The sequence below is a fragment of the Microcebus murinus genome, chromosome 2 (genome assembly GCF_040939455.1).
Source record: "Microcebus murinus isolate Inina chromosome 2, M.murinus_Inina_mat1.0, whole genome shotgun sequence".
Taxonomy (NCBI): Eukaryota; Metazoa; Chordata; class Mammalia; order Primates; family Cheirogaleidae; genus Microcebus; species Microcebus murinus.
In genome coordinates this window covers 20,980,859-21,008,211 of record NC_134105.1, presented here as the reverse complement: position 1 = coordinate 21,008,211, position 27,353 = coordinate 20,980,859, and the positions used below count along the sequence as shown (strand labels likewise).

Here is a 27,353-nt window from a genome sequence, read left to right as displayed (position 1 = left end):
TTTGCTGCCTGGCCTGGGGCAAGTCACTTCCCCTCTCTGGGGCTCGATTTCTCTTGGTTCATCTCTGACACTGCTTATAGGCAGAATGTTTCAGTGGTGAGAGGGGTCTCAGAAAATGGTTCCGGCCAAACTTCCTTCCTTTGACAATTATGCTCCTGCTCTGTGCCGGGCTCAGCGCTGTATCCCGGGGAGGCAGACAACCCCAGCCTTGTACCCCAAGCCACTAAGAGCTAAGTCTAGAGGGGAAGCAGACCTTAGATGAGGTGATGACAACAGACTAGAACAGGTGCTTTGTAAGGGTCTTGCTTCATTCATACCACAACAGATGTCAGCTGAAGAGTGACGAGGGTCATACGTTTGGAAAAGAGAGCTTTATTTCCCATAAAAGTTGCCGCCTGCAGAGTGGCCATTCTGACAGCCTGGGAAGCATAGCCTCTGGCCAGGAGTGGGACACAAGTACTTTGAGGGCAAGGCAATGGGAACAGCAATGGGAACAGGATTTATGCTGAGCGGAGTGGCCAAATATACATACTTAACAAGCTATAGGAAGAGTCACAAATATTCATGAAAGGAGAAACATGTACATGTGCAACTGAGCTTCATGTTCCTTCATGGGATCCATGTTCAAAGAATGGTGGTGTTAGCATGATCCGAGGGTAGGGTTTTCAACCCTCTGACATCAAATGGTGAAGCTGAGGACACAAAACCCTGTCTGTGCTGCCTCCATGGTCAGCGGTCTCTTATCAGGAAGAGATGCTGGTCAGTTGTTGTGCCAAAACTACAAAAAGGGAGGTGCAGCATTAGGTGGTTGGTTGAAATCAGCAGTGGAGCAAGTATTTCCAAAGGGCTGGCTCTGTTTAACCCTTGGGGAAGAAGGCATGTGGCAGTTAGTGAGGGAGGTGGCGTAATGAGGCGTGTCTGACCTCCCATCCTGTCATGGCTGGGAAGTCAAATTTAAGGTTTCTCCAGGGTCCCCTTGGCCAATAGGGGTTTCATTCAGTCAGTTTGGGTGCTTAGGGTTTTTATTTTTATTTCTCACAATCCTGCCACCAAGCACAGGATGAATCATTTTTTATTGACATATTTTTGCAGCCATTAAGAGCTATGAGAGGGTGTGCACTGTTTGTTTCTGGAGCATGGAGGAGGGGCAACTGGCCCTGTCTTAGAGGGTCCAGATGTCTTCCTAGTAGAGATGGGCCTGAAGGATGAGTGATCTTGATCTGGGGGAGGGGACAGGGTGCTGCTTTAGGTGTGGGAGCAGCACATGCATGAAGCAGAGGTGAGAGAGAGCTTGGTCCCCTCCAGGACGGACAGTGGTTTATAATGGCAGTGTAGAAGGTGACATAAATTGCCTAAGGTCATACACCTCACAAGAGGTAGAGCTCAGACATGACCCCAGGAAGTTAGACTGTAGAGCTGTTCTCGTGACAACTCTCTACTCTGCCATTTCATCACGATTATGTACCATTAGATCGCAGTTACTAGAGTATATATCATTATCTTCATTTTGCAGATGAGGAAGATGAGGTATATTGGTTTCTTATTGCTGCTATAAAAAATTCCCACAAGTTTAGTGGCTTAAAACAAGATAAATTTATTAGCTTACCATTTTGGAAGTCAGACGTTTAAAATCAGTTTCACTGAGTTAAAGTCAAAGTGTTGGCAGGGCTGGTTCTTTACAGAGGCTTTAGGGGAGAATCCATTTCCCTGTCTTTTCCAACCTTCAGAGACGGCCCCAAGTCCATGGTTCATGGCACCTTCTTCCATCTTCAAAGCCAATGGCAAAGTATCTTCAAACCTCTCTCTGACCTCGAACTCTCTGCTTACATCCTCATATCTCCTTTCTGTGAAAGTTGTCAGAATCAAAATGGAGTCACTTGTGTTTAAAAAAAAAAAATCTGACAAATAGAACTGGGAAAGGCTATGAAGAGAGGGTTCTTGTGCATAAACACCTGATAACAAAACTGTCAAAGAAGACTCTGCAAAAAACATAACCTTTCACAAAGACCATCACAATCTTATGCCAAAAATACTTCCGTGGGGGCATCTGTCCAGTAACTGACTGTCCAACCTTGGACTTGAATCATCTTGCTATTGATCCTTGTCACCAAGGATAATTATCTAAAAATAATTATGTAATCATTCTTACTTTTTTTTCCTTAAAAGCCTTTGTCTTCATTTACCTCCCTAAATTTTTCTCATAGTTTACTATGGCGTGCACATTTCCATTGCAATACCCTATCTCCAAATAAACATCAGTTTCTTTTAGAAAGCCTCTCTCTGCTATTTAGGTTGACATAAATTGTGTCATAAGTGGGATTTGAAGAAAGGATCACTATAGAAAGAAATCAGCAATTCTTGGGACAGTGTGCAGTGCTCACATGAGCCCTTTGAGCTCTCATTTCCATGCTCACTTTTTCTGCCCTGATGAGCTCTCTCAGGATGATGTTTAGTAGAGGATTTTTGACTTTACTTAGGATTTGATTTGGTTATAAGGCCACCTTTAATAAAAGACCTTATATCCCTCATGGGATGATATAAAACTTTTTTTTTTTTTTTAATTTTCTGACATGTCCTCTCTGGTATAAAGACAAGTGTCTTTCTGGTTTGAGTACTCTACTCAGTTTTCTACAAAATTTGTATTCTGTCTGAGAAGCATATCTTCTCTGGTGAATTTACTCTTGGTTCTTTCTGCATGACTAATTTAATATTTTATTTGATTTGCACACCTTGGTTAAAATTTTTTTGTGATCAGTCTTATCTTGGCTTTATTTTGCTTGGTCATGTGCATCCTGTAAATGGTTTGCCTCTTTTCCCTTGCATTTTTCCTAAAAATGTTCTAAGAGCAAAAATAAACATTCTAAATGTTGGGTTCAGGATGGCTAATTAAAAGTAGCTAGGGTGGTTGTTGCCATTTAAAACATCTGTCCAAACTCCTGACATTTTTTAGCAGGATGTATAGGATTTTGTCTGCTCTCAAAAAATTAATAAGAAATGGAATGGGATTTTCAAATTTTGAGGCTTAACAAGCTTTCTGGGACTCCAGCCAGTTTATAGACCATTCTCACGCATGTTTTAAAACTGATGGGCAAATTACATCCAAAAAATGAGAGCTCAAATGTCATTATTTAAAAACCCCTGCGACTATAGAGTTAACATGTATAGCCTTCTAAATTCTCTCTCTCTCTCTCTGTCTTTTCTGGCTACTTTGAATCTATGGAGCTTTCTACCAATATTGAAATTAAAAACTCAGTGTTTATGGCGTTCCAGCCAAGATAAATACATTTTTAAGAAGTCTTAAAGAGCTTTCAAATTAATGGCTTTACAAATTACAACAGCTCTATGGGAACCAACAACCTAGACACTTTTTAGAAATGTAAATTTAGGTTTGCTTGACTAACGATGGTGATGGATCAATAAATTGAAGAATTGATAGTCCACAAGGGAAGAACTGGATACATGTTTATAAAAGTTAGGGTCGCAGATCAAACAGGTGAAAATCTTCAGATTAGAGCAACAATATGAGATATCTCAGGATGGCATAAAAATTGCTTCATCTGCCACACCAGGGTCAAAAAGAAAAAGCTTTAAAAAAACCCCTGCTAAAATGCCTCCTTGTCCCCATTGACTAAGCAAACAAACCACACTGGCAAACAAAAGGTAGATTGTCACTAAAAATTCAAGGCCACTTGGAGACTTTGTTTTAGTTATAAAATTCAGCCAGTCTTAGCTAAAATGCAAATATTGAAAATTTAATCCTAAACTCACTTGAAACTGAAAAAAAAGTTCTTTCAAAACCAAACTACAATGGAAACTTCTTTATCCTAAACTTTAGTCCACAGCTTTCATTAGATTACCTATCAGAGCAAATAAAGTTTAGCCATGTGAACAAGTCCAATTAGGTCATAAACATAATTTGAATCCAACTGTCTTTTGTATCCCAGTTAGTCTGTATGTTTTATACTGTCTCATGACTAAAACTTTAAAATGAAAAAGCGGTAAGACCTTTGTGTGTGTATGTGTTTAGGTGTGTTCACATGTATGTCCATATATTATGGTGTATGTTGTATCTACATGGTATAATCTGGTGTAGTTGGCCAACCACCCCTTAGGAAATTCTACTCAGCTTGGCTTAGATAAATAAGCACTTCTATAAAATGTATACTAATTAACCCAAATGCCTTTTAGTTCACTTAAGTAAATCTTTAATAAATAAGCTGGTTTTAAAATTGTTGGTAAAAATAAAAGCAGAAATGTCTTAAAAATTATCAGAATACAGTTTTGCCTGGGTTTACTGGTCAGAAAGTTTATTACTTGTCTCTGTTAGATGTTTTGAGGTGTCAGGGTTTGACATAAAGGTTATAAAAACTATAAACCCAGCCTTAAACAGAAAGGTCTTTCTTTGTCCAATTCTTTGATAAGTAAGACTAATTTAATATTGTTGGTTTCATAAAGCTGTATCTTCAAAGTTATCAGCAAGATACCTATATATTTAAGTGTAAGTTTTTTACTTAGGTAAACACCTGATATTCACAGGATATAAAAATGATTAACAGGGAAATAACTTGAAATAGTTTTGTCAAATATCTCAGTTTTCATAAGTAATCTAGGTATAATTGTTTAAAATAAATAAACTAAATAAGTGCAAATGAGATAAAACATAAGTTAACTTCTCATATGATTTGAAATCTTAAAGTTATGTTATGTTAAATTGAATAATGGATACTCATTAAATGTCTGGGTCATTTCCAAATAGCATAAAGAACTGAAACAAATTGCCAAGCATAAATATAAGTTTGTTCTTGGCTTTCTAAATTTTACAGAAAGACTAAATATATTTTGGCCTATTAATATACTTTAAAATTATGTTATAGGCAAATATGTTTTTGAAATTATAAAATGCTTTTATCTATAAAATAATTATATGTGGTAGGCAGTTCAAATTTTCTTGCTTTCTAGAATTTCACTGAAAATTAAGGTTACTAAGAGTTAAAATTCAAATAAATGCATATAATTCTTTATACAAAATGTACCAAAATATAAGATGTCTTAGTGAAAAAATTATTTAAAAGCATAAAAATGTATTCTTTATTTTAAAAAAGTAATTTTGTCTAATTCAAAAGTTATTTAAAAGTTGTTTCAGACTATGAATTTAGGAAGGAAATAGACACAGGATAGAAAGGAACCAGTAAGTAGGTAAGATATGTGAATAAAGTCATAAATATGAAGATGTATTTTTTGTTAAGGAAGGTTAAAAAGAAAGAAGTAATTTTGTATAACAAAGAATCTTGTGCATTTTATACATTTTTATCCTAAAGTAAAATAGCTGGTTATTTAAGAAAGAGGAATTATAGTACAAAGCAGAAAGACTGAGCATGTTCTAAAAAGTCTGAGTAATGTTAAGGTTTGTGAAGGATGAATATATAAAAGGGATTGTGTGTGTGATCAAGTCAGCTATAATCAGAAGGGAATTATTTATAAGTCTCTCTAAAGACTGAGTTCTGATATTAAAAATATACTAATACAAAACCCAAAATTTAGTCCCCTATGTTAGAACAATAAGGTTTCCTTGAAGTATTGATTAGCTCTTGATAAAAATTACAAGAGATTTTAATTTTTAATTCTGAAATCTGTGTTTTTTTTTAACAGTAAACTTCTCTAAACTGCTGCTGGGTTTTTTGTTTTATAGTTTTCATTTACTTTTCCCTAGTTTCAGGTTAGAAATGCTGTTTTTTTTTTTTTTTTTTCAAAATAGTAATTTCATTTCTCAAGATAGAGTTTTCCTTTAAAGGCTACTGAGATTCACATCTCAGAAGCTGAACCTTTGCTGTATGCTGCAGCCCACAACTTTCAGGTCATGCGTGTTTGCTTTCGGCCCTTTCTCCCCTTGAGAAGGTTTGGTTGATAACTTTCTCCTTCAACTTTTTCATCAGCACCTGAAACTTTTTTCTCCAGTTCTGACTCCACTGTTTTGACTTGGCACTGAAATGGTCTCTCTTAAAGTCATAGAAAAGCAATGTTTTCTTCCATTGTAACTTAATTCTGTGCTCTTGGCTTCTTTTGGTGTGTCTGAATTATTCTGAAATTTCACTTGCTTTTACTTTTACTAAGAGCCATGTATGTATTCCCCTGCTCAAAATACTAGTTTTCTTGTTAACATTCCTCTGTAATAGGATGTACACTCACAACCCTGAACACACATTTTTCATGTGTCTGATTAAATTCAAGACTTTTTATTAGATTCAACTTCTAGGATATCTACACTGGGCTTCCCATAAGGAGAAGCCGTCACACTGCAGAGGCATTTTCTTTACCTTTTTTTGTAAGTTGCCTAAAATACCAAAGAACTTATGTTTTATCAACATAATTTTCTGTGTTATCTTTATTAGATTTTTGATTACCTAGGAAAACTGAGCGTTGAACATGTTAAGGCTATTTAAATCTATGCACATTTCTTTTTTTGTTGTTGTTTTTGTTTTTTTTGAGACAGAGTCTCTATCTGTTGCCCAGGCTAGAGTGCAGTGGTATCACTGTAGTTCATTGCAACCTTAATCTCCTGGGCTCCAGTGATCCTCCTGCCTCTGCCTCTCAAGTAGCTGGGACTACAGGCACATGCCACAATGCCCAGCTAAGTTTTCTTTTAGTAAAGACAGGATATCACTTTTGCTCAGGCTGGTCTCGAACTCCTGAGCTCAAGCAATCTTTCTGCCTCAGCCTCCCAGAGGGCTAGGATTACAGCTTGAGTCACTGTGCCCAGCCTAAATTCATGCAAATTTCTCTATAACTTTTGAAGTCATTTGATAATTACTTTGGTTAAATGAATGATTATTATTTTCACAGTGACCTATGATCCTATTTTGACCAGGTGTTTTTTGAACCTTTTGACACCTTTGGCAGGCTTCAGCAGGATCGCAATCTAAATTAAGTCTTTCTGACCTAGAATTAACTTTGAAATTTTCCAGCTGGGCCCCAGAGAACATCAAAGAACGTATCTCTCATCTTGTAGAGATGTCAAATGGTTAGCCTTATTTGGTCAATTGTATGAGAAACATTGTCAAATGACAAGTGATGCTAGATCTTCTTTCAGTTACATGAATTGGTGTGTTATTAACATGAATGTTCCAAAATTGTATGAAACTCTTAGAAATCTAATATGTCATTAGTCATAATTCTGGATATTATGTTGTATGCCATAAAATAACTAAATTTTCATTATAATTGATTATAATGAACATTCATCAGATCTTAATCAGCTATCCTAAATTGTTGTCATTCACAATTATTATTTTAATTTTTCTCTAAAAGCATTTGCAATCAGCTTTAGTCCAAAATTGCTTTACACAAAAAAGACTCTAACAAGTACTCTTAAATACAGGTTTCTAATAGCTTTAAGATTAATGGACTAAATATAATTTTTTCAAAACTCTAATAAACTGATAGGCTCATGAAAGTGCTAATCAAGACCCAAGCAGAACAAAAATTAATTACATGAAATTAAGTAACTGATAAAGATAATGTATTTATGACTTTTATTCAAAACGTTGGTTTTCTACTTAAATGTTCTGTCTTCTAATTTTAAGGAAAAGTTCTTTCTTAAGCTATCTATAGTCTACAGCGATTTGGTAAAGTAGACTTTTGTGGACAATGATGGAAACATTTTCTTTTTCTCCCTACTTAAATTTTTCAAAGTTAGGAAAATATTTGTGAGTATATTCTTATTGCAATATGGTTATTTGCATAAGTCCAGTAAAAAATCTGCTTTCCCTTTATAGCAGGAGACAATTGGAAACATTGGTTTTATTACCAAGGCTTTGACTGGAATATCATATTAAAAAATTTGCATAGAATGCCTGACTTCAAGGGTTCCCATCTTTACAGTGAGTAAACAAAAATTGTCACTTCCTATGAGGCTCTGGAACCATAAGATTGCAGGTAAAATCTAAAGCCTGCCTTGATTTGGCTTCCTAGATTCAAGAGGTTTTTAAATCTGAGATTCCTATGTAATCAATGTAGAGAGAAAAAACTATGTTCCCACCCCCTTCCTCCGCCCCCCCCCCCCCCCGCTCCTCCCCAAAAGCTACAATATACCTATTATTAGATTATAGCTCTATGCATTGTTTCCAAGTTCTTGTCATCTGCCTATAGAATAGACTTGACCCTGACTTCTAGCTTCCTCCAATCCAACTTTCTTCCATGGAATTACTAAAAATGGAAACTTCTCTATTCCTGAAGCCCTATAAGCTGAAACTGGATAAATCTTAAGGACCAAGTCTGATGCCTGATGTATGAGCCAAACAAAAAGTTTACCAAACTGCTTGATGCCATAACCAGACACATCGAAACTGCAAACCAAAATGAGAAGTAGAATTTTTCATGCCGTAGACAGCTTTTCCTGAGATGTCAAAACAAGACTCCTGTCATAATAACTCTTACCCCTTTTTGTGTCTACCTTTTTCCCTTGACAGGAGAAAAGTCATTTGATTTATTTAATTGGTTGGTTGCCTTTAAGCCTAGGTTCATGGCTCAAAACCATTATGCAAACTTGGATTGTCATATTACCATTAATTTGACTTTGTATTTTCCCTTTTCGAACTTAGTATCTGTTACTTGTTAAATTTTTGCAGAAGGACAACTCCTAACAGAGTAATGCTGCCCTGGCACTTTGAGATGATAGCAATGTCTGCAAAACAGACAAAATTGAACTTAATAACAGCCTCCAGGTAGACTTGGCCTGAGAGCCCCTCCCTCTAAACCTTCCTTCCTAGTCGCTCCAATGTGGCTAAAAGGGTTTTGACAGGGACTCTTAGCCACCATTCACTCCCTCCAACGTGGGACCAGATCAGCCACCCAGGCCAGGTCTCTGCCATTGTGAGGGACATGGAGACCTAACTGCAGCATGATCGATCAGTGATGCTTTTAAAGAAAGATCTTGATCAAAAAGGGGAAATGTGAAAGTTGTCAGATTCAAAATGAAGTCACTCGTGTTAAATAAATAAACAACAACAACAACAACAACAAAAACCGGTGACAAATGGAGCCAGGGGAGGCTGTGAGGAAAGAGTACTCATGCATAAATGCCTATAAAACTATCACAAAAGGCTCTTGTTATTGACACTTGTAGCCAAGGAAAACTGTCTCAAAACAATTATGTAATCCTCCTCACCTTCCTTTGAAAACCTTTGTCTCCCCTTACCTCCCCGAGTAGACACACAGTTTACTATCACCTGCATATTCCATGGCAATGCCCTATTCCCGAATAAATATTATTTTCTCTCTTTTAGAGCCTCTCTTTGCTTGTTGAGGTTGACACTTTCTACTGCTGCTTCCACTGTCTTCTCTTTCCCTCCCAGTCCCTCTTATACAGCGCCTTGTGAGTACAGCAGCCCCACCCAAGACGATCCAGGATAATCCCCCCATCTCAAGAGCCTTAATTTAGTCACATCTTCAAAGTTCCTTTTGCCTCGTGAGTTAACATATTCACAGGTGCCGAAGATTGGGAGGTGGACATCTTGGGGAGCCATTATGAGTCTACCACGTGAGGCTCAGAGACGGCTGAGATGTGTGTTCCAAGATCTAAACCTATAACATAGAATGCTCAGTCCAAACGACTGACCCTCACTGCTTCCTTCCTTGTCTACAGGGAAATCTGAGCTTCCTGTTGAACCACAGCCTCATTTCAGACTCAGAGGGCAGACCTGCCGCTGGGGGTCTCCCAGGGAACCCGGCCAATGGGGCAGGGCTGACAAATGTTGCGACAGCTGGTGTATTTGAAGCAAATGGTCCTGCTAAGCGGGGTGGTTCCCGATTCGGAGAACCGGCTGATGAGGGCCCTCCCCCTGTGTGACAGGTGGGGGAGGGGCCACCCCACTATGCCAGAAGCTACTTCCTGGACAGCAGAAGCACCAAAGTGATCCTCCCTGGATCTAGCCTCCATTGTGAGTGGCCTTAAGAGCAAGGAGGGGAAGGGATTCTAAGACTTCACCAGGCAGGGTGCACACGCTGCACGGGACAGCTTAGCAAGTGCTCACGTGCACACACCCCAGGGAACCTCCCTGGGAAGGAGGTGAGGTGGGGCAGCTGCTCTCCCCTTGAAGATGTGGCTGTAGCGGAGATGTGCACTGTCCCCAGCCTCTGCAGGGTTGAGTGGAGCCTCCGCTGTACACAGATGGGCTTATTTTGTAATTTTGGAAGTGGGTAGGGCAGAGGCCTGGGGGACACCTCTCCAAGCCAGCTCAGGAGCACAGACCAGAGAGAGAAAAAAGAGGAGAAGAAACACCAGGAATGTGTCACATGGTGAGTGTCGCTCACCAGCCCGGGTGCCACAGACATCCCCAACCCAGCAGCCCATGGCAGGGCCTGGGTTTCCTTTCTGCCTGTGCACCCAGAGTCTGGCGCAAGGCCTGGCCCCAGGTGGGGCTTTATATCAATAATCGCCAAAGAATGAATGAATGAACGAGCAAGAGAGGGAGGCACCACTGTGGTTTGGAGAACAGGTTCTAGAACCAGGCCTGGGTTTGAATCCTGACTCTTCCAGTTATTAGTTGTGGCTTTGAGGCAGTTACTTAGCCTCCTCTGAACCTCAATTTTCTGATTATAAAACAGGAATAACAATAATAGCATTTTTCTCCTAGGGCTGTCATGAGAATTACAGGGGCCCGTGCATGGAAGTGCTTAGAACCAGCCTGGCCTATCACATGCACTCAGTGAGTGCTAGTTATTATTAGGACAAGAACTGTTCTAGATTTCTGCATTCCTTAACTACTCTAGCAATGGGTAAAATTACAGCAGAAAGGAAGTCCTTCCTTTCTGGTGTCTAGTCCTGGTGTCTAGCCTGAAGTTTTCATGCTGCAGCTTCAACCCTGTGCCTTTCCCTTACCAGGTCTGATCTTAGACCTGCCAGGAGGGCAGGCTCAGAACCGATCATGCTTTGACATATCCACCATTTGTGGGGGTGGGAAACAGAACCGATCGTGTATGCAGCACAGATCACATTAAAAGGCCCAATCGATCAATATGTCTGTAGCCCCGAAGTGATTCCTGTCTCAAATCAATGATGCTTACAAAGTTGGGTGGGAAGGCTGTGATTTATTTTCATTTCCCCCATGTCCTTTCTGGGATAACCAACCATCCCTCTTGCAAATAAATGTCTGCTTGTGCTTCTCCCCAGGCCCTGGAAGGCTGGCAGGCTCTGCTCTCAGGGTGGGCCTCTGTGCCCCCCACCGGGACTGAGCCCCGACTGGGGCACTTCATTTGGCACCAGCCCCTTCCTGCAGCATCCCTGTGAGATGGGGGGCGTGTGCCAGGGGGGTTGAGTCACTGACCCAAGAATGCATGGCAGGACGTGGCAGAGCCTCAACCTGAGCCCAGAACTAACTGATTCATTTACTGATGACAGTGCTCGTGTTCACTAGTGGTGCATGGTCACCCTCACTGTGCAGATGACACAAGGGAGGCACAGAGAGGTAGGTGACTTCCAGTCACCTAGCTGGTAATGGACTCGCCTGCATTCAAAGTCAGGCTGCCCGGCTCCTGAGCCCTGCCGGAATCTTCTAGGCTTCCACTGCTGGAAGTCCCAGCTCTGCCCGGGAGCCCACGCGGCGTACCTGCCTTCATCTGGTGCCGGCATGGCCTCGCAGGAGCCCGTGTTGGAAGCGGCCCCAGCGGCTGGCGTGTCGTGGATGCTTCACAAAGAGCAGCCAAGAATAACAACAAGGACGTGGGCCTGGCAGCGAAGCCACGAGATAAGGATGGACGCATGGCCCGGGGTGTCCTGACTCCTCATCTCTTCCCCCGCTCTGCCAGAAATCCATCCTGCCTGCAAAGGGCTCCGTTTCCCCGGAGGAAGAACCGCTTTGTTAGAGAAGGCCTTCTCCACACAGACAGAGCAAGCAGGCCGTACGAGCCGCCGGGTTTCGGCATCACTTTGGAAATCGACGCGCAGTAATTGTGAGTCCGGCGTGTGTTGGCCGCTGCCTGATTCGAGCCGGGTCTTTTCAGCCGTCTCAAGCCACGTCCATCTGCCCCATGGGTGGGCAGCGAGATTCTGGGAGGCATCGTTGATCTTTTGACTAAAGTGCTCTAATGAAATACAAATCTGTTGTCACTTAAAGAGCCATCTGTCACAGAGGCACAGAAGAAATGCTACCAGGAGAACAATAACCATAATTTCATTTTAAGACCCAGCCTTCCTCCCCCTTCCCCTGCCAGAGCAAAATCAATATCTTTTACTGTTTCATTTTGTCACAGAGCAGTAAGAGGGAAAGCCATCAATAGGGTGTTAAAGATATTTCCAATTACGTGCAAGTTCCCTGCCACAAGGACTTGGCTCCTCGCAGTGAGTTAGCGCCTGGTGCTCGGGCAGTGAGCAGGAGGGTCACTCAGAGCTCCCGTCTGCTTAACTGGCGAGGGGGCAGCGCAGGTGGAGGTTCCCAGAGGGCTGGGGTCCTGGGAAATGGAGGCACCAGCCTTACTAGCACCAAACCTGCCCTGGGTGGAGTGGGAATGGGAAAGCCCACAGCACAGGCGGAGGGGACAGCCGGGAAGAGGGAGAGGAGAGCTTGGAGGGGCAGGGTGGGGCAGCACGTGTTTCCCAGGCACGGCAGGGTTGTGAGTCTGAGTGGGGGCAGCCTCAGAGGGTCCCCCTACCTCATCCTTCAAGTGGGGCCTTTGAGACAGGGAAAAAAACTGACTTCAATGTCACCCAGCTAGTTGACAGCAAAAAAATAAAGAGAGAGAAGTTGATGTTCCCTCTGGTCAGGTTCTTAACGGGAGATGTTTCCCTTGGCATACAATACTGGAGAAATGAAGCAGGTTTCCCCCAGACTACATTTTATACACCCAAAAGTCTGGACTTGCCTTGAAAGGCACTTTAGGTGTGCACTTTAAAAATCAGCTTTATTTATGTAATGTGGACATAATAAAATCTAGCAATTTGAAATATATAGTTTGATGGGTTTTGACATATGTATACATATTAATCGTTTTTTAGCCACTTCCACGATCACAATTTGAACCTTTCAATTAACCCCAAAATAGTCCCTCATGTCTATCTATAGTCAGTCCCCTCCCACAAGTCATAGCCTTTGTCACCTGGTCTCCTGTCACTACAGTTTTGCCTTGTCTAAAATTTCATATAAGTGAAATCATATTCAGTCTTTTGTGTCTATTTTTTAAAAACTTAGTACAATGCCTTTAAGAATCATCTGTTGTATGTATCAGTGTTTACATCTTTTTATGGCTGAGTGCCATTTCCTTGCATGGACATACCACATTTATTTTGTTTGTTTAGTTTGTTTGTTTGTTCACCAGTCCATGGTGATTGTTTCCAGTTTTGGGCTACCATGAATAGAGGAGCTACACATGTCATACATGTCTTTGTGTGGACGTGGCAAATGCCCAGCAGCGGGTAGGAGCGGGCAGACCACATGGTAGGTGCCTGTTTAGCTCTTTACGAGATGCCGGGCTGGCTTCCGAAGACTCTGTGCCCTGCGTCCCCACGATGTGGGTTCCAGGTGTCGACACCCACGTGGGCCGTTTACTGCCATTCAGTCCCGTTACTCGTACAGGGGACAACGTTAGTCTCCAATCTCCCCTATCTCCATTCGGGGCTTCTAGGAAAGAGCTACTTGACATTTTAGGAGAAAAAAATGTAGATATGAAAGGTACGTGATATTCGGTAGTAACTGTAGGATGGAGAAATCTCGGTGACCTTACGTTCTATGCCTCTTTGAGACATCGAAAATAAAACCAGGCAGGTCTGACACCGGCCCCCCTGTAGGATGTGCCCCAGTGTCCCCTCGTGGGGGCTGGGCCCTCGTGTCCTCCGCACACACGGCCCCCAGATGGCAGTGAGGCTCACACCTCCCCTCCCGCTGTGGGCGGCGCCTTGACTGCTTTGCCTTCTCAGCCCCCACGCGGCCTTTCCGTTCCCGAACATTCTCGGGTTACCTACAGAACAGGTCCCTCAGCCTGAACAAATGCGCCTCCTCCCCCTGTCCTCCCCCGCAGTGTTTCGGTCTGCAGCAAGCCCAAGGGCGAGTTCTGGACAGGGGTGCGGAGCCAGGGCCTCTGGGGTCAAGCAAGGTGCTTCGCACCTGTGTTGCAGGGCCAGGCAGACACTGGCCCAAACAGCTTCCTGTCTGGTGAGGCCCCACGTCACCATGAAGCCCAGGCTGTGGACCCAGCTGTGCCAGGGTCCTGCAGAAGTGGCCTTGGCCTGGCCCAGAGAGAGATGAGATGCTGGAGGGCTTGAGACCCTCTGACTTAGTAGGAAGCATTTGATTATGTATTTATGTATCTATGGACTGGCTCACACGTCACAGTGGCAGAGAAGTCCCGCCACCCACCAGCTGCAGGCTGGAGAGCCAGGAAAGCTGGTAGCATAAGTCAGTCTGAGTCCAAAGGCCTGAGAACCAGGGCCTGAGGGGGTGAGTCCACAAGTCGGAAGAATGCCAACCTCTGAGGGCAGGGGAAGATGGATGTCCCAGCTCCAACAGAAAGAATGAATTTGCCCTTCCTCTGACATTTTGTGCTATTTGGGCGGGGATGGATTGGATGACGCCTCGCTCAGATTGATGAAGGCAGATCCGCTTTACGTAGTCTACTGATAATGCTAATCTCATCCAGCAACACCCTGCAGACTGACCCAGAAGTAATGTCTCACCAGCTATCTGGGTATCCCCTAGCCCAGTCAAGTTGACACATAAAATTAATCATCAGAAGGACAGCCGGTGGAACATGTGCTGTTCCGCCGAAATAAACAGCGTCAGGAGGACCACGGAAGAGATCTTGTCAAACCGCACACTCCAGATAGACGGGCCAGCGGCTCCAACAAGCGCTTGCGGGTGTGTGGGTGAAAGACTTCGCCTTTCTGATCACACGGGTAAATAGATTAAGGAAAACAAGAGCCATGGCTCTCGCTGTCAGAGAAAGGAGTGACAAATACGAAAAAGGGAGAAAAGTTTACAGAGCTCAGTTTCCTCCTCTGGAAAATGAAGGTGGTAATGGTATTCATCTCCTGGGGTCATGTTGACACAGAAAAGCAGCCCAATCGTTTATTAGCACTTTACTATTAGTATTGCTTTTGGACGTTCCTCCCTAAAAGCTGTGCTGATTGGTTTTCACGCCCACCTGCAGTGTGGGAGCCCCCGAGGTGTGGCCAGAGGCGCTGCTCCCTGACCTTGACCTTCCTCTCGTACCACATAGGACTCACTGGAGTCCCTCCCCCCTGGTTTACATGGTCACTGAATTCTACTCTGGGCCGGATGAATTTATGAATATGAATAGGACAGACATCCCTCTCAATCTTGCTGACACTCCCAAATGGCTCAGTAACACATTGCTCACAGGTGCGTGAACGATAAACTTCAGGCCTGATTCCCTTGGTGAATGATGAGTTACCGAGTTCTGCTGTTCCTCCCACGTGTATTTGTTCATTTAATAATAATAATATAATTACTATAAACCCCCGTGGGCTCTGTGCTGCCCACATTCATGAATGAACCAACGTTCACTCGTTCATCCATCCCTCCGACAGCAGTTCGTAGTGCCCACCACACGCGCGGTGTGGACTGCCCCAGAGAGGTGGGGGGGCACATCGCGGGGACAAGGCTGGGGCCGCGACAGACGGGTGTCAAACGGGGGGATAATGAGAGTCGGTGTTCTCGCTGTTGGAGAAAGGAGTCACAAACTTGGACAGGGAGGAATCCGGAAGAAACCCTGTTTACAAAATTCCGCAGTGCAGATCCAGAGGGGGTAAGGCAGTGAAAGTGCTTCGAATAATTGATTTTGTAGCAGAGGCAACTGGGCTAAAAATAAGAGACAAATGGGAAGCGCTGCCTCGGCCCACCCACGGCCGCAGCTCGGCGGGAGCCTTGGAACAGGCCGCCCACGGGCCGCTGTCTGTGCGGCTGCAGGGGCCGCCCGGCCCTCCGTGGCTGGCCCCCGGTGTCCCGTCCCCGGGCTCTCAATCCAGGCCACTCTGCTTCTGATTGAGAGCAAGCCTTGGGGGCCTCCATGCCTCCCCGGGCCTCACTGCATCTCTCCAGGAAAACCCCCATCCCCGGACCCCTCTTCCTGCGGGTCCCTGGGGAGCTGACTTGGGAGGTGGCGAGGCGGGAATATGTGTGTTGGGACGCGCTCCCGGGCCCACACCCGTGGAAGGGCGGGAAGGAGCAGGCCGGGGCAGTGCAGACGCGGCCTGAGCGACCCCGGAGAGCTGGAGAGCGGAGTGGCTCCTAGGGTCCACTTGGGGCCCGACTGCTGGACACGCCTGTCCCGCCCTTGTCAGTCTTAGGGCGCGGCAGCCCGGGCGGGTGTGGCTGTGGTGGAGACGCTCATGGCTTCTGAGCAAGCCCCTGAAGACTGCGTGATGACAGAAATCCCAGCTGCCAGGATTCTTTCCTGGGCCAGGTCCAGGAGGTGCCTCACAGTGTCCCCGAGGGTCACTGCAGCCAGTGGCTAAGACCAAGGGCTGTTCCCTCACACGGACCTGGTTTGAACCCCTGTTCCATGTGACTGCTCCAGGCCTCAGTCCTTCATCCATAAAGTGGGCCTGATGCAGGACTCTCTCAGTTACAAATAGGATGACACGGATTTTCGAAGGTTTTGTACACTGTAGACTGTAGAGTGCTGTGCACACATGGCTTTACATGGTGAAGCATGTGGTCAGCCATGGGGTGAGCTGGTCAGAAGTGGGCTCTGGCACCCTCAGATCTAACTATCCTCTATGAATATGTCCCTGAATTCTTACAAATACTCCACGAGGCAAGTTATAGTATCCCTGTCTTGAAAAGATATTTTCCAATATTTATTTTATTTTTTACAAATTGATATATTTTAAACATATAGTAAATTACAGAAAATAATATAGTATAAAATAGAGAGGTGCTACAGTGTAGCTAGCAGTTAAGAGGCTTGACTCAGGGGCTAGGCAGCCTGGGTTGGAATCTAGCACCTTAACGCAGAAGCTGTGTGATCTTAGGTGAGTTACTTCATCTCTCTGTACACTAGCTTCAACTTCTCTTAGAAGGGAATAATAATAGCACCTGCTTCATAAAGTTGTTAATACATATAAATCCCCTGGCTTATGAGAATGTGTGAGTAATTGCTTTCATTATAATTACCACCACAAATACATACCCACCAAAGAGATTTAAAAGCTTGCTTATTTACTTCAGATTTGTAACTTCTTTCCCTTATTTTGAAATAACTTTTAAGTTTGAAATAACTATAGACTCACAGGAAGTTTCAAAAATAGCACAGAGAGGTCCATGTGACCTTTACCTGGCTTCCCTCCAAGATGACATTTCACATAACTATGAAATAATATCAAAACCAGGAATCTGACCCACATTGGCGTGATACTATTAACTGGGCTATAGAATTATTCGGACTGCACTGGTTTCAATATGCATTTGTGTGTGTGTGTGTGTGTGTGTGTGTTGTATGTCAAGTTCTCTATAGTTGTATCACTTGCATAAATTCATACACTTACCACCACAATCAAGATACAAAACATCCATCACCATAAAGGAACTCTCTCTTGCTACTCATTCGTCCTTGCTTTTTAAAGAAATAAAATGTTTCAAGTGTAGTCAAACTTGTGCCCAATCCCATGGCTTATCCTGCCTCTGCAGGGGTTTCACCAATTTCTAACACAGAGAACATGTGTATGTCTACCAAATAGCTAATACTTACCAAGTGCTTTCTGTGCCCCAAGCACCATGTCTAAGTGGTCCTAATATGCTTACTCCTCATCACAACCCAGGTGTTACTAGCTCAAGTTTTCAGATCAAAAATCTGAGGAACAAAGAGGTCAAGACAACTTACAAAAGGTGACGCAGCTGGAAAGCAGCGGTGCTGGGCTTTGAACCTGCGTCTGTAGTCACTATACTGTCCTGATACCTACCTGTCTTCCTGCCACCACCTTTTTTCTCTCACATTCTCTCTACAAGATTCACCCATGTTGATACCTGCAGACATAATTAATTAATGTTAACCGCTCTGTAGTTTTCCCTTCTGTGATTATACCATGTTCCTAGTGATGGTTATTTAGGATGTTAAATTTTCTCTACTGTGCACATGGTGGAGGCACCTGCTCGCCAGTGTTCCCCGTGCACATATGTCTAAGAGTCTCTGTGATTGATTCCTACAGGTGGAATTGCAGAATCATTGAGTCCATGTGTCTTCAGCTTCAGAGGATGTTGCCAGTCTCTAAGTGTTTGCAACAATTTACACTTCCACCTGCTGGGTGTGAGAATATGAGATGCTATATCATTACTTCAGTTTGCATTTCTCTGATTTCTGGTGAGATTGAGCATGTCACTTTTGACTATTGGCCATGCGTGCTTTCTTTGTGCAGATTTTAAAATCAGGTAGTTTGTCATTTCTTTATAATTTTTAGGAATTCTTTACATATAATGTATAATAATTTTTATTAACAATATACAGGGAAAACATCTTCTTCCAGTCTGTGTCTTGCATTGTTTTTTTTTAAAAAAAACAAATTTGATTATGGTATCTTTTATCATAGAGAAGTTCTTTTATTGTAGTCAATTCTATCAATCTCTTTCTTTATGGTTTATGCTTTTGTGTATTTATATAAGAAATTCTTTTCCACCTCATGATCATAAAAATAGTTTCTTAGTTTTTATAATTATTTGAAAATTTTATTTTTTATAGTTTTCACAGTAAAGTTTTACTTTGTACAGTTATTTTTCATGTGAGATGTAAACTTTTCCCAATTTCCTAGTGTTATTTATCATCTTATCTAGTTTTCCTCTCTTATTTGCAGCGTTTCCTCTGCACATATGAAGTTCCTGTGTATATCTGAGTCTGTTTCTGGTTTCTCCATTGCCCTATTCACCTGGTCCCATACTAACACCACTTAATACAAGATGAATTAAAGACTTAAATGCAAGGCATGAAACCATAAACATTCTAGAAGAAAATATAGGTAAAACTCTCCTAGACATAGACCTAGGCAAAGAATTTATGACTAAGACCCCTAAGGCAAATACAGCAACAACAAAAATAAATAAATGGGACTTAATTAAATTAAAAAGCTTCTGCACAGCAAAGGAAATACTCAACAGAGTAAATGGATAACCTACAGAATGGGAGAAAACATTTACAAGCTATATAGCCGACAAAGGACTAATGTCCAGAATCTACGAAGAACTTAAACAAATCAGCAAGAAAAAAACAAACAATCCCATCAAAAAGTGGGCAAAAGACTGAACAGAATTTTTTCAAAAGAAGACAAATGAATGGCCACCAAACATATGAAAAAATGTTCAACATCACTAATCATCAGGGAAATGCAAATTAAAACCACAATGAGCACATGGTTACCTACCCCTGTCAGAATGGCCATTATTAAAAAGTCAAAATTTAACAATAGATGCTGGCATGGATGCAGAGTAAAAGAGATGCTTATACACTATTGGTGGAACTGCAAATTAATACAACCACTATAGAAAACAACATGGAGATTTCTCAAAGAAATAAAAGTAGATCTACCGTTTAATCCAGCAATCCCACTACTGGGTATTTATACACAAAATAAGAGAAGTCATTTTATCAAAAAGTCACTCAAATGCACTCAAATGTTTATTGTAGCACAATTTACAATTGCAAAGATATGGAATCAACTTAAGTGCTCATCAATTAATGAGTGGATAAAGAAAATGCGTTGTGTGTACGCACACCCACACACACACATACACACACATGCCTTGGAATACTACTCAGCCATAAAAAGGAATGAAATAATGTCTTTTGCAGCAACTTGGATGGAACTGGAGACCATTATCCCGAAAGAAATATCTCAGGAATGTAAAAACAAATACCACATGTTCTCACTAATAAGTGGAAGCTAAACTATGGGCACAAAGAAATGTAAAGGAAACCAAGATGGCGGGGGGGGAGGGGGCAACACGGAGTGGAATGAAGGATAGAAACTTACCTATCGGGTACAGTGAACATTATTCTGCTGAGGGGCACACTAAAAGTCCTAACTTCAGCATTATTCAATGTATCCATGTAACAAAAACATTTGTACCCCCTTAATATTTTGAAATAAAAAAATAATAAAACACTAGAACTTTATCATTAACCTTGGCATCAGGGAAGGGAAGGGAAGTTGTCCTTGTCCTTCAAAATTATTTTCCATGAAAACTTTTGAATCAGCCTATCATGCTCACTTGAAGTTCCATTGAGGTTTTTTAAAATTGCAATTGTATTGTGTTTATAGATTAGCATGGGAATAATTGACATCTTTTGGATATGGGTCCTTCCTACCCATAAACATGTTATATCTCTCCCTCTGTTCAGTTTTCCTTTTATAGCCTTCAATAAAGTTTCATAATTTTCTCTTTAAAGGTCTTGCACTTGGTTTACTATATTTATTTCTTGGTACTGTACATGGTTTATTGGAGCTTTGGAGGGAGGCACGCCTTGTGTCGGAGCTCAGCCACTTACAAAATGCATGATCCTAGTCAAGTCTCTTAAATGGTTCAGTCCTCAGATCCCTCATAAATAATTATGCCTACAGCATAGAGCAGATGTGAGGATAGAATGAAATAAAGAATGTGACACCTTTAGAACATTGTAAATATCCAACAAATGTTAGCTCTTCCAGGAGTAGGCATAAATTTGGAGTTGAGTTTCTGAATGTGTGGGTGGTTGTACATCAGTAAGTGAGCTTAGGATATGGTTCCCAGTCAGAAGCAGGGCAAATGCAACCAGATCTGATCTAGCAGTAACTGGCAAACAACGTGCTCCATCTTCCAAAGTAAATAGCATTTAATAAAGCACTATGTGTGTGTGTGTGTGTGTGTGTGTGTGTGTGTGTGTATATATATAGTGTCCAAAACGTCTACTGAATCTCAAAACAAGGATACTTAAGTTAAATCTTAAAATCATTCTGGTTAACTTAACAGAATACCAACTAAAAAAGAAAACTAATTGTAAAGATTTTTTTTTTCTGTTGAAAATTTAGTGTGGCTTACTACCATAGTTGTTTTTCTTATTTTTTCAAGCTTAAAAAATGTTTTACCTTATTGCATTTTTAAAGCTTTTTTTAAAAAACATCACGTTTTATCATAAACACTTCAAACAATAGAGAAAAGTACAAAGAAGTAAACATTTCCTCCAAATCATACCATGCGAATAGAACCATTGTTTACATTTTGGTTAATATCCTTTTTTATATTTCTTCACGCCAATGAATAGGCTTCTCAGTTCCTGCCACTTTTTATTTTCCCTAAACAAGGCACCGTGGAAAGACTATATATATATATATATATATATATATATATATATATATATATATAGTTGCAGAATTACATCATTTTGCATCATTGCATTATATTCCATATTCTAGATTTGTATTAATATAACAAATCAATTCTCTATTTGTGGCTACTGAACCTTATAAAGTAAATCATGCTCCAATGAACCACTGCTGCACACCTCTTTGTTAGCTTGTATGGCCACCTGCATCGATACATTCCTTGGGAGTGAGATTACAAGGATAAAAGGCATGCTCGTTTTACATTTTGACACGTATCGCCAAACTGCCTTCCTGAAAAGTTTGAATCAATTAGCGCTATCATCCTCTGTGCACCAGGGTGCCCATTTTCCAATAAACTAAGTGGGTTTGTCAATTTTCTTAGTCTTTATCTATCTAGTAAGTGGAAAACAGCCCTTCTTTGCATATACATTTCTTTGATTAGCAGAGAAATTAAACATCTTTTCATTTGCTTATTGGCTGTTTGGAATCTTCCTTTCTGATTGTCCCTGGGAGTTCTTAGCACATGCATCTTGTCTTAAGGGAGTTCTTTGTGTATTCATGTTGTGTGCCACACTGTGTGAAACATTTTGTGCATTAACAATAACCCTTTGTCTTATGTGTGGCAAATACATGGTGTCTCAACCTTGTTCATGGTATATTTTTAATGTTTAATAGAAAAGTATACATATAATAAACAGCAACAGGTTCAGAAACAGAATATTGCCAGAGCCCCCAAAACCCCTACTTCCCCATTTAATCTATGCATTCTGCCAAGAGTAACCCTATCTTGATTTCTACAGAAATCAATTGGTTCCCCTGTTTTTCCCTCTTTACTTTTTTTTTTTGGTCAGTGGTTTCATCGGCACACAGAAGTTTCTAATTTTATGTCAAGTTCAACGATCTTACCCTTTATTATCCCCAGGCTTCTTGGTATGCTTAGGAAACTATTTCCTATCCTACATTTATAAAATATTCTAGAACCTTCTGTTTTTGTGTCTCGAAGGGATGAGCCAAGGGTCACAATCTAGCTCATTCAATGACCCATCTTTCCCTTGTGCAGTTGAAATATACACATATAATTCATATATTTGTCCATGTACTTAACATATGCACATATGTGGGTCTATTTTTTCATTCTTTATTCTTTTTTTCTGTTCCACTGTGTCAACGATCATGCCTCACGTCTCTTGCATTGATTACCTTTCAGTTACTATAGACTTAGTTCTCAGACGTATCAATATCTGCTATGATTTAATTTCTCTCGTAGGGTTTTCCTACCTATCCTCATACATTCATGCTTTCATATGAATTTAAGATAATTTTGTGGAGCAGTTTCTACCTGATTTAGCCTCTCTCTCTTCACCCCTGCAATACCACCTCAGTCAGAGAATGGGAAGGACATTGTTTCCACATTTTGAAATTTATTGGGGTTTTCTTTGGGATGTAATATTTGATCCATTAAATAAACAAACATTTTCAACAAGGTATATTTCTTGTTTGTAGCATAAAGAGTTGTTCATATCTCTAATCTATCAACCTTATTAATTATTCTATTTATGTTCTCAAATAACCTTAGTTCTTGATAGATTGCCAACCAAGAGTGATTCTTGTTTCTTCCTGATATTACGTTTCTGCTGGATTTTTCTTTGCAGAAAATCTGCAGTTTTTATTTCACACACTTTAATGTTCTATAATTGGAACGACTGATTGAAGACCATTCTATCTTCACTGTGATTGTACCCTTAATCATTAAAAAGTGGGCTTCTTTGTCCCGTGTAATTTCTTTGTTTTTCCGTTTGCCTCATCTGTGTTTTCTTGAACTCTTATTTACATTGGGGTCTTTCCTTTTTTGGTGTTGCTTTTATTGGCCCATTTTTTTTTTTTTTTTTGCTCATCATTAGAGGTATTTCTGGTAGAGAACACAAAATAATGCATCTTTTAACCCAATGTGAGAGGATCCATTACAGGTTTTATTTATCTTGCATTCAATTATTGGTATAGCGATATGTTAGGTGGTGTTTCTTTCACTAATTTCCATATAACATATTTATACTTTTGTGATGCTTCATTCGCCATCTGTTATTTATCTTATGGTTTGTTTTTATTTATTTATTTTTTGCCCCTTCTTTTATACTTTGGTTGATATGTGCTCTAGTTTAAGTTTTTTTTATATACTTTTAAATCATGTGTTTGGACCTGCCTTTCCCCACTGGTCATCTAACGTGTGTATTGATCCTTCTATGGGAGAAGAGGGCTCTGAGACACATTATCACCCCACTCCACTCCCTGCCCCGCCTCTCTCTTTTATTGGTGGGATTTTTGTTCCAGGCTATTATCATTAAATCATTTAATATCATGGAGCTTTTGTTTCAAGACCATAAAAATTATGTTCTGTTTTATAACCATAGTTATAGCAGCTTTTCCAATGTAATTCCATGTTTAGGATGATTCAGTATTTCCAGTCTCTCCATACCACAGCTTTAGCAATGTGAATTCTTTATTCTGAATTATCTTTCGGTTGGGTGGATTAAGTCTTCCAGTAGATTTTTCTGGAAGGTGATGTAAAAGCCATATTTCCTAAGTCCTTGCATATTTGAGAATGTATTTCTGTTGTCTTAGCAAGGCTGGCAGCTTGGCTTCATATGCAACTCTTGGGTAAAATTGCTTTCCCCAATACAGGTTTGCTATTAATATTTTGACCCCGAATCCACTGTTTGGGGTCTGTATGTAAGAAAATGCCCTCTGTGCACCCATGCCCTGCTGGCTCTCCCTTCTCCATCTGCCCATCTTGTTTCTGTCTCCGTCACTGATTCTGCTCTGAAGGTGTCCCCAATCCCAGTGGAGGAATGGGTATGGAATTAGGGATATGGACTCCAGGCAAGGAACCTGGGCACCACAGGTCAGCCTTCCAGGTACAGGACGCTAAAAGCATGATCTCAATACTGCCCCAAAGTAAATGGTCTGCTGTTGTTTGAGATAACAGAAAGCCTTAGAAGGAGAACTTTGGACAAACACAAAGGGACTTAGTTCGGCGCTCAGAGCACTATTGGGCATTACATTTTCACAGCCAGGCAGCGGTTCCAGCATACTTGCTCTCACATTGTATAGTTGGTGTGTATGGCTACGATAGATGGTCTGAGCAGAGGTGGCCAAACCCGTCAGGCCAACGGAAGGCAAAGGTGGGCAGTTTGTGTTGCTCTTCTCTCCCACACAGGATGGCCTTCAAAATGCTCCTCCTTCAGTAGACTAATTTGCCCCCTTTCTCAGGCTCTTGTCCGGCCTCATTTCTGGCCTCTCCCATTGTCCTGTGGTTCTGAATTCCTGGCCGTTGGCCTGTGGGTTGATGGATGCTCCATTGTTCATCTTGCAAATGGCCTTTGCCTTGGAGCATGACTTTGCCTGAAGGATGCGCCTGCTGTTCTTAAAGCCCCTTCAGCTGGGTGGGAACCATCCCTAGGCAAAGTCCCCAAGCCTGTGCTCATCCCCCAGGTGATCAGCGCTGGTCCCCAGTATGACCCAGTAATTATGACCCCTCGTAATTAACCCTTCTGGAAAGTACCCCTGTTTTGTAGTCACGGCTACTCTCACTTACAGAGGTGATGGATGTGTTCAAGCTGATGTAAGACTGGAGGCAGCAGGTTCATGGAGAAAGAGGATGAACTTGGAAGCAGATACACATGACTTCAAATTCTGGTCATGGGCAAGTCACTGCCAAACCTCTGGTCACACACACAGCAATGCAGTGTCTGACGCATCGCTGGTTTTCAGTAAGTCACGGCCCACCCTCCGTAGGACCTCATCTTACTTTTTGTTTAAAATTTATCCTTTTTCCTCCAATTTTAATCTAATCGCCTGCTTAATTGCCTGTAGGCAGCACAAGGTCACTTAGACTCTGAACCCTTAGTCCCGTGCGCCCCGGTTAGCCTAGCCTGATGTGGTAGAACATATTGGGGTTCTTTGAAATCTCCGTCTCCCCATCCTGTTTTCAGAACACTTCATGTACACCAAACCCCTGTGCTTCTCTTCCACCTCCCTCATTCTTGCTGTTTCCATTATTGCAACTTCGTTATTTTCCATTTTAACTTGAGTCACTTCCTGAAGCAGATTCTCTATTTCCCTGCTGGAATTTTTGGTTATGATTTGTTATTTTTTTCAGTCAGCTTTTCTGTGGCATTCATCTCTGTAATGTTTTCATTTCTCTCCTAAGACATACCAGCTCATTTTTCTCCTCTCATTTTATAACCTCCATGGATAATTCTTTGAACCGTGACTCTTGTGCGTGAGTTTGCGTTTTAGGCATCCTGCCTCTGCTTCTTGGCAATTCCTCTAGGGGGCGAGTTCCTCCAGCTTCTGCTCATGTTCTCATGTCCTCCTTTTAGCAGGGAGGCACTTCCTGCGTGGGGGCCTCTATTGATCCTTGCTGGTCGTTATACATCTCAAGTGGGGCGGTCATTTGTTTTAGGCTAGGGGAACTGGGCTGGGCATTCCTTAACTTTAATTCGGGTGCATCATCTCAAACACCTTCAGAGCAAATCCATCTTTCCTTTTGCGCTGGGGGCTTCTCTCCTCGGTTTTTAGGGTCAGGAGGTTGGTGTTGCTCTTGGTGAGCTGTGGCCCACTGGTCCTCCTCCATCCTCCTCCACACCTCTTCCCCACTGGGCTATCACAACCAGGTGATATGTCCATGGCTCACTAGCCTGGAGCCACCTCTTCTCACCACCTCTGCAATGCTAAATTGGGGAACTGAGTCCCTTGTCACCTGCCCCAAACTCATCTATCCTCTCTCCAATCAAAATGTTACTGCCAGCCATTTGAGGCTGTGAAACTTCGATTCCATCTTTCCAGCCTAGTCAATGACAGCTCCATCCAGACAGTTCCTTGGACCAAATGTCTTGCAGGCATCCCTGACCCCCCTCTCTCATGCCCACAGCCAATCCCGCAGCAAGCCCTGCTGGCTCCTCTCTCAGCACAGGCCCACAGTCTGCCCCCTGTCTCTGCTGCACTGCCCCATCCTGGTCTATACCACTGTCACCCTCACCTGCGCCATTGCAAGAGCCTTCCACCTGGCCCTGCCTGCTCCCCGCCTGCTCTCTGCCCACACAGCAGGCAGAGTGGTCTTCACAGGCGTGGGGCGCATGCCCTGCCCTGCCCTCTGCGCCGTGCAGCACAGGGTCCACAGCTGCGCAGGGCTCCAGGGGCCCTGCAAGGCCACACCCCTGTTCCCCGATACCTTCTTCACTGTTGTCTGCTTAGCTCTCTCCCCGTCCACACCCACTGCTCCTTCTGCCTGGAATGCTCTTCCCCAGCGCCTGCCTGCCCGGCTCCCGCCCCGCCCCAAGTCTTCCATCCAGTGATACTGCTATGGGCTGAATGTTTGTGTCCCCTAACATTCATGTGATCAGTGTCCTTTTAAAAGAGACCCCAGAGAGCCTTCGCCCCTTCTACCATGTGAGGACACAGGAAGGCTGTGAGCCAGGAAGTGGGCCCTCGCCAGACACTGAATATGCTGGCATCTTGATCTTGAACTTCGGAGACTCCAGAACCATGAGAAATGAATTTCCGTTGTGCACAAGCTGCTCAGTCTGCAGCATTCTGCTATAGCAGCCTGCATGGACTAAGACAGTCGCCAGCTTGGTTTGCTGAGGGTGCCACAAACTGGGTGTCGTAGACAACAGGGATTTGTTATTTCACAGTGCTAGAGGGCAGATGTCCAAGATCACGGTATTGGCAGGGTTGGTGCCTTCTGTGGGCTCTGAAGGAGAATCTATTTCATGTCTGTCTTTTCTTCTGGTGGTTTTGGCAACCCTTGGGGTTCCTTTGCTCGTAGGTGCAGCGCCCTGACCTCTGCTCTTATGCTCGTGTGGCGCTGTCCCTGTGCACACGTCTATCTCCACGTCCCTCTGACATGAGGACGTCAGTCATGATGGATCCGGGCCCGTCCTAATGACCTCATTCCAACGTGATTGCCTCTTTAAAGACCCGTCGCTAAATAAGGTCACATCCTGAGGCAGAGGGTGGGATTAGGACTTCAACATATGCATTCGGGGGGTCACAATTC

General features: G+C 42.6%; 1 long non-coding RNA gene across 1 annotated transcript; it reads right to left on the bottom strand.

The window, feature by feature from the left end:
• Positions 1-400: 400 nt before the first annotated feature.
• LOC142876367 (uncharacterized) lies at positions 401-17,973 on the bottom strand. Its single transcript, XR_012923263.1, has 3 exons — positions 17,909-17,973; positions 1,607-1,844; positions 401-778 (listed from the first exon to the last, which is right to left on the bottom strand). It is a non-coding gene; the product is annotated as an uncharacterized LOC142876367 (long non-coding RNA).
• Between the last annotated feature and the right edge of the window lie 9,380 nt (positions 17,974-27,353).